This window comes from Hibiscus syriacus, unplaced genomic scaffold, assembly GCF_006381635.1.
Source record: "Hibiscus syriacus cultivar Baekdansim isolate YM2019G1 unplaced genomic scaffold, ASM638163v2 tig00110717_pilon, whole genome shotgun sequence".
Classification (NCBI taxonomy): Eukaryota; Viridiplantae; Streptophyta; class Magnoliopsida; order Malvales; family Malvaceae; genus Hibiscus; species Hibiscus syriacus.
In genome coordinates, this window is record NW_024062836.1 from 176,934 (window position 1) to 190,001 (window position 13,068).

Below are 13,068 nucleotides of genomic sequence, written 5' to 3' on the forward strand. Positions count from 1 at the left end.
CCCACCCTCCAACTAAACAATCACAGCAAACGATTAAAATCAAACACCTTAGCTTTGGCTTTGAGAAAAAAGAAGAAGAAAAAATCCTGGAAACGCAGCAACAGAATAGCGAACCCTGGGTATTACTTCATTTTTTTCCTTACAAAGATTAAGACAAGAAAGGAAAAGTCCAAAGCTGCATACAGGTACCAATTCTTTTTTTCTTTTTTTTTTCTGTTTTCCTTTCATGTTGGCTTTGAGAATTTCTCTACGTTTTCGAACTTATCTTTTAATTTCGATAAATGAATCCTGGTTCATGCTTAACAGCCTAGAGAATCAAAGTTTCACTTTTGTGCCGTGTTAAGATCATAGACCCATTAACACCGTTGAAATCTTGATTGAGGTCTTTCTTGTTTCCTTGCAGTGTTTTATGCTCGACTAATTACCTCTTTGGAGCTGGTTGTTTTTGAAATAATAAGAAAATCCATTTGATCTATTTACTTTCTTTTGACATATTGTTTGTTAGTATAATTTTTAAACGCTAATGGGCTTCGGATGAATGAGATTTTAAGGTCTGAGGTGGTTCTTGGGTTAAGTTTTGTTATTAATTTGTTTTGTCGTTGTAAAAGTGCAAAAACCAGCTTAAACATGCACTTTCGTAGGAAAATAGTGTTTGTTATATTATTGCAAGACGAATAATTAAGCCTGCATAAATCGTTAAGGTGTAAAAATGATTTGATTAAGTTGCAGCAGTTTAACTTTTCTGTTATCTTGATCTTGCTAGGTACTTCAAAATATATTAAGACCTAAAACCATACAAATAACTTAAGAAAGATTTTGGAAGTAACTACTTGGGTAAAGTTGTTGTCATTACTACCATGCTAGTTTCAATCTACAGGATATGTTTAGCATATGGAATTTGAATGTGGTTGTTGGGACTCTTGTTCCTTACTTGAAGCATCCGAAGACTGTATTACATCACCATATTGATGAAGTAACTAGGGATGACTCTATATAACAGTAGTCTTATATTGTCTTTGTTTCAATGCTGTCTTTATTATAATCCTTAAGGTGCAGAAATACATTGATGTCTGATCTGAATTTTAATAGAAGTGCAAATGGTAATAGGAAAATACATCCTAATAGTTAACTGTTGATTTCCTACAAACTAGGGCTGTGGAGAGTAACTGCACGGACTGCAGAAGGTTACAAAGTCCTACAGTAAATACAATTACATTCAAGGTACAGTCCCAAACTTCGGTTATTCCTTAGCTTTCATTCATCTTCTCTTCTCTAACCTTTAGAGAATGTCTTGGCTTGCTATTAGTTAGCTAACTCTCTCGTCTATGATGGGTGAATGTGGATCCTGTTAGTTTAACGTGGAATGTGAGAGATTGTTTCTCTTTATTAGAGTTTTTTCATTAATTTCATTTTGTTGGATAATTGGAAGAATATCAGCATAATGAACCTTGAAACAAAACTTTACTGTAATTTCATATGGGTTTTTTTGGTGGAAAAATACTATATTTGAAGGTTTAAAGATCCAATGCACTTATATTATTATTATTATTATTGTTTATCAATTTTCTATTTTAATTTCATTAACTCCTAATTTAAAATTGTCCTACAATAATACCTAATTGGCAGAGTTGAGATCTCAAGAATCTGCGTGGTTCTTTTTATAGGCAATTATATGGATTTGGAAAATGTTTCTTCAGTTTAATCGCATAATATGATTCTCCAAGGATTATTGACGAGAAAGAAAATTTTCTGTCAGTTTACAAGAAAAGGTACGCTCGTTTCAGCGTCCTTATTTTAGCTTGGACTTTTGAGGTTCAATTTATTTTTCTTCAAGCTTTGCAAATGAATTTATGCATTTTTTTATCTAGCTCTTTTGCACCAAAAGAACTGTGATGATAGTGGTTGGCAGAATATGTGTGATTGCCTGAGTTCAGTGATGATTTGCTTTGTATTTAGTTGAATGTTGATTAATCAGTTGGTTGAACCAAAATAATTAGGCTATAAGCTTTCTCCGATTGTTTCATGTCATGATTTATGTTTAAATCAACCTGATCTGATTTGTATTGGAGATTTCTTCAGCATTATGTTTTTTAACTGTTTCTTAGTTTCTCTACTCTTCCTTTCATTCATTTTCTGTTATGCCAATGTTGACAGTTTAGCTAATTGCGTCTTCTTTGATTGGTTCAACAACATTGAGTTATTAAGCTTTTTCATGGCATACTCTTTGCCATACACAAATTGATCTGTTGGTAATCATTACATTGTAAACAACTGATCCTTTCTCAAGTATTTTCTTTGCTGTGGATACCACTCACCTCTCATGTGATATTGAAATTCTGGAATGAAATTAAGTAAATAGGTTAAGAAAATGATAACTGAGATGAACTTGGCTAATCTAAAATGACAGGCTGGTAACTTCAAATCATAAAATGGTGTTTGAAACTAACACCTAGTGAAGTTTTTACCTGAATCTTTTCATCTCAATGCAATAGTATGACTTTATTTGTTCTCTATCAGTATATTGTGAACTTGAAACTTGATGAATTGTTAGGATCAATGATAATAAATGAAAAATATACTCAAATAAGCTTGATGACTTTATATGTTTTTTGCATGCTAGCTTGGCTATAATATCAGCTTTAATCCTCTGTTTCTATTTCTTGAGGTCTCTCTTACTATTTTTTTGTCTCTTTGTTGTTGACACAGATCATATGGAGATATCATTTTTGAAACCACTTCTTAGTAACATTTCTTCATTTTTAAATTTATCATTTTCTGAGAAATAACTCAGAACCAGTTCAGAAGTACTACCAGAGAGCAGAAGAGATACTGAAGTTGTTGAAGCCAATTCTGAATGCAATTGTCGATTCAGAAATTACTTATGATGAAGTACTTAGTAAGGCATTTGAAGGATTGGGTCTGTATATAGAAGAACTGAGAGAGCAATGTGATAGCTGGCAACCCATTTCCAGTAAAGTTTACTTTGTAAGTTACATCTTTATTTCACAAGTTCTCTTAGTTGTGGCTGGAAGAAATGCCTAACCTAACCTTGCCATACTTCTGATATAGTAAAGCTTTGATCAATTACTCAGATTAGCATTATTATTTCCTTGTGAGATGCTTGTTTTAGATTAGAGTTGTCATTTTACACTTGGTTATTATGCAATAACTTTTCAGCTATATGTTCGACCCCTATGGTTTATGTAGCTGTTTTTCTTCTCATCTTTTCTGGTTATTAGTTCATAATGATTTTCATAAAAGTAATTAGTGGAATGTGTAGCTTTTGGAATAAGTTGCAGCCCTACGACCAGATGCTTGAATGTTCAATCATAATCAGATGGAAAATAGCTATCAATTGGTGCCATTTTAGGAATAGTAATAATATAGAAAAGAATTTCCTTATTTTTATTTTAAGCGGCTCCTAGGCTAGTAGTTTGGGGCATTATTGTAATCGAACTTGGATAACCATCTTCTTCCGCTTAATGTGATATCTAGATTCTGCAAGTTGATTCACTAATGTCAAAGATTCAAAATTCTAGCCTGGATATAGTCCAGTTCATGAGGCATTCTCATCAGCATCTTCCTGGTGAATTGAGTTCAGCATCCCTCGAGGTAATTTATGACCTAAAATTATTGAAGCTTTTACTTCTATTTGAAGTTTGTAATTTCATCTTGTGTTTATGAATAGAGCATAATTATCGAATTCTCTCAATGATTACCAAAGCATTTTTACTTGGATGAGAAGTCATCTATTGGAGAGTGAATGGTATCTAACTTATACAGTTTTGAGCTGTGAGAAATTAAATAGTTCTTTTGATTTGATATATGAGTTTAAAGATTGCTAAAAAGGAATCCACATTTCAGGATGTATAATAGTTTACATGATTGATTGCAGCACAACTTGCAGAAAATTAAGCATGTAGGATATGAACAAACATCATCTATCATTAGGGAAGCCATTAGGGATCAAGTGGATAGTGTTGGACCAAGCTCAGAAATACTAGCAAAAATTGTAGAGAACATGAGCTTGAGGTCAAACCTGGAGATTCTGATAGAGGCTGTGGCCCTTGAAAAGTTGAAAGAGAATGCTGAACAAGCTGAAAGAACTGAAGAAACCGAGTTTGTTGATCAAATTATTGGTCTTGTAACTTGCATGCATGATCAGCTTGTCACAATAAAGCAATCAGAGACTTGTAGCTCAGTTCCTATACCTGCTGATTTCTGCTGCCCCTTTCCCTAGAGCTAATGACTGATCCAGTGATTGTGGCATCCGGACAAACTTATGAGAGGGCTTTTATCAAGAAATGGATTGATCTTGGCCTCACTGTGTGCCCCAAGACACGACAAACTTTGGCTCGTAGCAATCTTATACCTAATTACACAGTAAAGGCACTAATTGCACACTGGTGTGAGTCAAACAATGTGAAGTTGCCTGATCCCATGAAGTCCACAAGTTTAAATCAATCAGATCCCCTCGTGCATGCAGAATCTGGCTTGTCAAGGGATTCAAACAGTGTTCCACATTCTAGAAGCAGCCAACCAATGTCACCTAACTCATGGTCTACTGGTCAATCTAATAAGAACCTAATCACATCCAGTGGACTTAATCAGGAAGTAACCTCCCCATTACATCCACGTTCTACCTCAGAGGGTTCTTTGTCAGGTATAGATGGAAATGGAGATGGTCTGGATGTTGCAAGAGTGTCACTAAGTAGTGATGAAGACATATCAAACTTGGAACAGAGGGATAGCGATTCAGTTGGCCAACCCCCTATGTCATCTTCTATTCAAGAATTTCATAATTCTGGACAGTCATCTCTCAACCATACAAGATCTATTTCAGCATCTAGTACACTTACTAATTCCGATTTTCCTCGAGGACAAATTGGGGATGCCAATGAGACTTTTGAGGAGTCAACTCATTTCAGGGCCAATAGTGATGATACTGGAGAGGTGAAATCTGACCTGCAGCCTGTGGTTAGCTCAGACATCCCAAGGAGGGAAGTTGAGTTCTCTCCTCAATTCATGGATCCACGATCTCGAATCCAAACAAAATGGCGCCGACCATCGGAGAGATTCATGCCAAGGATAATTGCTTCTTCTCGTACGGGGAACAGGGACGACCTTTCTGGCACTGAAACCCAGGTTAAGAAGCTGGTTGAGGACTTGAAGAGCACTTCAGTTGATACGCAACGGGAGGCAACTGGTGAACTCAGGTTACTCGCCAAGCACAATATGGATAATCGGATTATAATAGCGAACTGTGGGGCCATTACCTTGTTAGTCGATTTGCTCTGTTCACCAGATACGAAGACTCAGGAAAATGCTGTTACAGCACTTCTTAACTTATCAATTAATGATAACAACAAAGCAGCTATTGCTAATGCAAATGCAATTGAGCCTCTGATTCATGTCCTCGAGACAGGAAGTCCTGAAGCTAAAGAAAATGCAGCTGCCACGCTTTTCAGCCTTTCAGTCATTGAAGATAACAAAGTCAAGATTGGAAGGTCTGGGGCAATCGGGCCCCTTGTTGATTTATTGGGGAATGGTACCCCTAGGGGAAAGAAAGATGCTGCTACAGCCTTGTTTAATCTGTCAATATTTCATGAAATAAGGCCCGAATTGTGCAGGCTGGTGCTGTAAGACACCTTGTGGAGTTGATGGACCAGCAGGTGGAATGGTTGACAAGGGAGTTGCTGTTTTAGCAAATCTTGCCACAATTCCTGAAGGGAGAACTACAATTGGGCAGGAGCAAGGGATTCCCGTGTTGGTTGAGGTCGTTGAGTTGGGTTCAGCAAGAGGAAAGGAAAATGCCGCTGCTGCTCTTTTACAGCTGTGCACAACCAGTAACAAGTTTGCAATATGGTGCTACAAGAAGGAGCTGTCCCGCCACTAGTTGCCTTGTCCCAATCTGGTACACCCAGAGCTAAAGAGAAGGTATAATGCTTCTTCTGTTTTATTATTTATTTAGTATCACCGCCTTTCTTCCGTGTATGCAGACAATTGTCATAAGCTTCTATTGGTTGCAGGCACAAGCGCTTCTGACCTTCTTCAGAAACCAGCGACGCTGTAATTCCGGAAGAGGATGAGTAGGAAAAGAAGCTTCTTTGCCACCCAAGGTTTTGGGGTCTATACAGCTTGTATGTATTTGATGTTGCAGTGGTGCATGTGTAGGTATTGCTGCACTGATTCATAGGGTCTGTTGTAAAGGAAGAATAATAATTTATGGAGGATTTTGATCGAGTCCTCTTGTGAAATACTGTGTTATATATAATTGATATACTCCTAAAGTTTAGTGTCTTAAAAAATATATTGTTTTAGGCATTAGAATAATCGCACCAAATGACGGCTGACATGACACTTCAGTAACAGTTAGTCATGTTATTGTCTTACTAGTGACTTAATAACGGAGTGATATAATTGAATGTAAAACTAAAATTGAATATTATAATTAATAAAATTAAAAGCTTAGTGGATAAGGAGTCTACAGACAAAGTTAAAGAGTATCTGAAGTAGTTTTTCCCATATTTAAAACAAACGGGAGAGGAATCAGGATTCCGACGTTACAACCCAAAATTTGCTCCATTGAATTTTTCTTTCCTTCTAAAAGCCAATTATTTTATTTCAATTTCCAAAAAAAAAAAACTTTGGTTCTCTCGCTTGCCAATCCAAGTTCAACAGGGAAACAGAGTGGAATGCCAGCTTCTTCTTCTTCTTCTTCTCTGTTCCCTGTTCTGAGATTTAGGGGTTTATGTTGATTTCAATATTTTTGTAGTTTCCACTTTCCATTTATCAAAATATTTTCCCTTTGCTTGAATTTTCATCCATTGCTTCTATCATTGTTTAAGAATATGGACGAATTTTGATTGTTTATTTACCGTTTTTTAATTGTTCTGCTACTTGGATGAATGTTTTTCCTTTTAAAGTAGAAAGACGAGACGCAAAGGCTGGTGTTTTTTATTCTTTTGGCGGTGTACATATCATGTGTTTTAATCGATTTTTAACTGCTTTGGAGAATCGGATTTGCATTTCTCATTTAGGTTAAAGAGTGAAGGGCAAAGTTCATTAAGCAAACAAAACGAGGATGTATATTGTACAGGGTAGATTTTACGAGGTAGGCGAAAAACAAATTTGTTTTGAGAAATGAGATGGAATGTGTCACTGGTAAAATGAATTGGAGTACAATAGGTTTGGTGTTTGAAGGAACAGCTGAGAAAGGGTGTAGCATTGAATCATGGGATTCAAGGAGTATATAGTGATTGATGATTGGTGGATTCTCTGTCTGTGACTACATAGTCAATGTGTGGGTGTTATGGTTAGTAAAATATCCTGAAATGAAGTCCCTGGCCGGAAAGCAGGACCATTCTAGGGAGGCAAATTCATGATTTCTACATTTCCATGTCAAAACAAGGGATAGGATACTTATGCTTTTCATGCCTATGTGTAATTTAAAAACCATAACCCTAATATAACTTTGCATATTTACATTAATTTTTAATCAATCCATCATGTAGAAATTAGTTAGTGTAACATTCTAATCTAGTCCGATTTGAAGATCGAAGTATTAAAGTGTCATACGGGACTACCGAGGTGGCTAACCAATTTTTTTTTCTTTTAAAACAATTGCAAAACATCATATAAAAAACCATCTATAGTAATATGAAATGAAAACATAATAATCAGAGATACCAAATACGAGGAGCTCCCAAAATACAACCCAATTATAATATAATGTTTCAACGATTAGAACATAACCCTATAAATAAAAATCAAGACTTACTATGAAGCCTGGGTTGATCTAGAATATTTGACGACGATTCCGAACTCTGAGCTTACGAGCTCATTACCACGCTAATAATTGTACTATATTACATGAATTCAATATATGAGCACACTAGTGGCATAAGTATAAACACATAATGATGCTGACATGAAATGGTGAGGTAGGCATCATGGTGTGACTGAGGGTTCTGCATCTCAGAGTGCACACCCCTCTAGTCTACCTAGGATAGCCTTGGGTATCTTGGGTGAGATCCAAAATTGTATCAGAATCATACACCCGATCAACTTACTCCGTCGAGTTATGGGGTATCTGCACTCAGTTGGCGACTAAAGTGTCTTGGCACTAGCTGGGATATATCCGGACATTTCTACAACAAGACGATCGTCATATGCTAAAGTAACTTGAGTGTCCTGACTGTTTCCCAAGTATTAAACAAGAAAAATTTTATGTTATCATAGTTGTTATTGTTTCTAGCTATATTGCATTTCCTTTTCCTTTTCCTTTTCCTTGCTCTGGGAGCTTTTCAACTTTATCTCACAAGACAATAATCAAACAAATGGGTTACTAACGTGTTTGAGAGCTTAAAAAAGAGTTAAAAACAATTCTTAAGGCTTGAGATCTTCAAAACAAGATGAGCTATTATGGGTTTCTAAACCCCCTCATTAAACCTTTCCAAAGGCTAGTATGATGAAATGGAGAGGTTGGGGGCTTGATTTGAAGCTCTGAATAAGAAGATTATGATTTTAATCTTTAGAATGACAAACTAAGGTGGTAAGGCCACCAAGTTATCACTTTTTTGCCACCCAACAAGGAGGAGAAGGAAAAGATGAAATGAGGTAGAAGACAATGAAGATGAGGAAAAAGAAAAGAGTGTTCAAGCGTGAGATCATCCCACATAAATGGGATTTAGCCTTTCAAAAAGAAAGTGGGTAAATTGCTCCCTTGGTCCTTCAAAAAACACACTTTTTATCCTCAATTAGGCTTAAACTAAGCCTCCAAACACCACTTGAGCTAGGTCTCTCCACAAGACTAATGGAAAATCCTAAACACTCTCGGTTTAACCCAAACCTACTAACCTGTTACAGTTATTTAGATATCTAAATATATTTAGTTTATACTTTATATTATATCCGAAGTCTAATTAGCCTTAATCGTATTAGACTACTTTAATTTAAACTAACTCTCGTGTGTGAACAAATAACGTACATTTATAATGCAACTTAACAACTTGTTTTTAGGTAAAAGTACTATTATGCATTTATTATGTAGTTGGGAAAAGTATTATATTGTGATTATAATGGCAATTTTTAACTATTTTTTCCTCAATTCAATAAAATTTCCAGTTAAATTCAATTGATAAGAAATAGAGCATTAATTTAACTAAATTTAAATTTTATCATTCGATTTGATTTAAATTCCAAGTGCCTAGAAATGTTACTCTTATGATTTGTGAGAGTTAAAACAATTTAGAAAATAATTTATGTACAAGCTTCAATCATTTGACAATGATTTGAAATGTTATTTCGACTGTCTCCAATTCGAGCTCGGAGATTAGGTGAGTGGATTTGCCTGTCTCATTTGAAGTTGGTGTAATAGTACTCGAAACCCCCCGGGAGACTTCATTCCAAGTCTTCCATTACTTCTGTCTCAATGTCTAATGTGTCGAGTAAAAAGGCTTTGTGTGCTTTCGAAGCTTTTCGATTCACCTTACCTTGGAAGCTAAGCTTTCTTATCTATTTAGCCATGTCTTGTAGCGAGGGTAAGGGGTTGGATGCGCATTGGCTTCTTTTGCTATCATTCAAAGCTGTTTTCGAGGTAGTTCTAACAGTCATCTAAGGAAAACTCCTCGTCCAACTCCTTTCTTGCTCGTGTTCTACTGGTAAAAAAGTAGGAAATGAAGTCGAGAGAGCTTCGAGAGCCTAGCCCACATTGAAATCAACTAACTTTTATTCTTTCTTTCTTGTTCTTGCTTGCGCGAGTGAGTGTACTTTCAGGTATGGTACCCTCCCCTTGGCCTAGTCTTCTAATCGGCTGAGTTTTAATGATCTTTTGCTTGTTGCTTGTAGCCCCATCCCCGAGTTTTTAAGGGAAATTGCTTGAGGTGGTTCAATCTCTTAGCTCGACTATTCCTACCCTGCCTATCGAAATCGGTATTTAAAGTAGGCTAAGCCGTCGAAGTCTTCCAATTCCGTATTCAGATAAAGAATTGTTGTAAGTGAAGTTGAATGCTTTTTGCCTGACATTTTATACCTCAATATATGTTGTTTCTGGGGGGTATTTCATGTCTATTTGCTTATGTCTACGGATTCTCCCTTCGCTTTTTTTGAATAGGGGAGCTCACCCAAAGATTCCCCATACGACAGCTCCGAGGAGTTTTGAGAGCTGGTCAACAAGCTTGAAGGTTCTCACCCGATGGCCTTCAAGACGGGACATGAAGCTTTTTTGGTGAGAATCAAGAGATCAGAAATTAGTAGATTTGATGAACCCATCAAGTTTACAGGAGTAGGACATTTTTTTCTTTCCAGGTTCATATGTTGTTTTTACTATCTTTAGTTGTTTTGAATTGTGAATAAATTGCCCAAGTGTTCATTTAAAATGTGCGTACTTATATATATCGACTGCTCTACTTTGGCTCCTTTTTAACTTCGATTTATGACTGATGGTCTCATCCTGCTTGAACAATCAGCTCTTAGCTCTATCTGAAAATGGTTGCTTCAAGTTGATTGACGTTAACCCTATGCTGGTCCTCATAGTGGGTCATCTATCCACCCCATGTTGGACCATGCTAAGCTGGTCCTCATGGTGGGTCATCCATCCACCCTATGTTGGGCTGTGCTGCTAAGTTGGATCTCATAGTGGGTCATTGTTCCACACCTGCATCCATTTTGCAATTTAATAGTTGGAAATCCGTTGATTCCTTCAAAATTTCAAAGGCACAAAGGATGGTTGACAGGATTTTAAGTTTTTTCTGGGAATGGATCACAACAAGATTAACCATAAATTGTTAATTAGGAAAACAAATGAACCAAAGTTACATAATCCCCAACCTTCCCGTTTCCCTATCTTCTTTCACCCAATACTCTATACAAATATTTACTTTTCTAAATGCACTATTTATCCAAAATTTCGTTCAAGTGAACCTCTGGAACACAAGTACTTTCCTGGGAAAATTAAGGTTCCTCTCTCTCTCTCTCTACAAAATATAAGAAAATGAAAGAACTATAAGAAAAATGAGGCTTTCCTAGGCTCTCTATAAAGGGGTACAATTATACAGAGCTAATGTCGGTTGGCACCAGTAACGGTGGTATGATTTTGAACTTTTTCGATATATAGTCTTCATAAAAATGAATATTTTCTCTACAATAATTGTGTGTCAGTTTAGAATATCAAAATTACAAGATTCAAAAATTTCAACGTATCAATAAATTCAAGAACGTTTTCACATTAATAGCAAGTATTTTCTGTGAAATACTTTGTGTTAAATTAGAAAATCATAACCACAAAATGTAGATATTCAGTTCATCAATAAACTTATATACGTTTCTGTGATAGTTTATTTTATTAATGATGTAACATGACAATTCTCAAATTATTCAATTTTATATTGGATTGTTATGTTTCTAACACATTATTTATAAAACAAAAAGAAATTAAAATTTAACTAAAAAAAGAGTTTTCGTCATTATTATTATTATTTATTTTGGGTTTCAATTTTAGTGGATAGTACAACTGTAATGTATTTTGTAAAATCATGCTTAAGCATCAAAAAATAATAATTTGAAATAAGATGAGGTAGTTAAAATATTTAGAAACAGAACAAGTGTGCAGCTATGCACATGATAAGACTACACATCCATGTGGAAAGTGGATTCACCGCAAATAAAAAGTAATAACTCATTATAAAAAAAATCTAAAATTCCGATTTGAGGATTTCAGAATTTTAAACTTTTCTTCTTTGAAAAATTGAGAATTTTAGAGAGATTTATTTAAAATTTTATAAGTTTTAAGTTTTTTTTTAAATATTTAAAGAAATTAAAATTAAGTCACAATCACATACAATTTATTTATTGAACGTTATACTTTTTATGAACATTGATGATTGAATTTAAAATAGTAACGAAATAAAACGTTAAATATTTTTTTATTAGATGTAGGGGTTTCAGTAAAAACTCATCTCATTTCGAAGGCATACTAAGGTCCGCCAAGAAGCGAAAAGAGAGAAAGAGAGCCAAAAAAAATATACATTTAATTTTAAAAGAATATTAAACACCTAAAATAAAAAATATATAATTTAGATTTTTATAATATAAATATTTATAAAAAACAATAAATAGATAACATAAAGTGGTGAGTGAAATCATTATGCCACACAGACAAGTGTTAATTGTAAATTGATTGTGAAATAAAGAGGGTAGGTCCTAAACTTTTAGGACAAAAGACTGTAAAAGAAGACGGAGAGGAATACTAAAAGGTTTGGATTTTTTTCAATCTTTTTAAAAAATACTCTAGCAATCTTTTAAAAGGGATTACATTATATAAGGTAATAGAGTAATTTAAAATAATTTTAATAATTTTCTATTTGAAAATTTGTTGGAAAAATTAAGATTTAATAATTTAATTTTTAAACACGTTTGCTATTTTAAAATGTAAATCATTTTGTAAGTTTTTTATGAAATATAAAATAATAAATAGATCAAGGCTTAGTTATCATTAATATGAAAAACCTAATATTTTATTTAAAATTGAATTATTCTTTAAATTTATGTTTATCAAACATTATAATCATATTCAATATTAAATTTTGAATAATATATTAAGCTGATTTTATAGTTAATCTAATAAAAATTTGATAATTATTTTTTAATGTTTATTTTTTCAATAGTTACTGTAGACACCCATTTTTTTTTATCAAAGTTAAAAAATATTATTAAATTATTATTATTATTATTATTATTAGTATTATTAAGTGTATTTATATTGTTGTGCAGGCCAAATGTGGTCCAATTATAAGCAACCCAACAGACCCAGATCAATAACAGTACCAAGCCTCTCCACCGACGAGTCACTAAGGCTAGTCACCTCTGAGCAAGTTGAAACATCATCATCACCATGTTGGCCACTGAACAGCAAAAACAAACAAATAATATCAGCAAAGTCAAAAGCATATCATCTAAATCATACCTAACCTGTCAATATCCTACCATAAACGAAGAAAATGCAGATGCATCCATTAAGATTAGGTGGAGATATCAACCATAAATAGGCAGAGGATTAGAGAAAAAAGG

At 34.5% G+C, this 13,068-nt stretch overlaps 1 pseudogene; it reads left to right on the forward strand.

Moving 5' to 3' along the window:
- LOC120138958 lies at positions 1 to 6,273 on the forward strand (annotated as a pseudogene).
- The last annotated feature ends 6,795 nt before the right edge of the window (positions 6,274 to 13,068 follow it).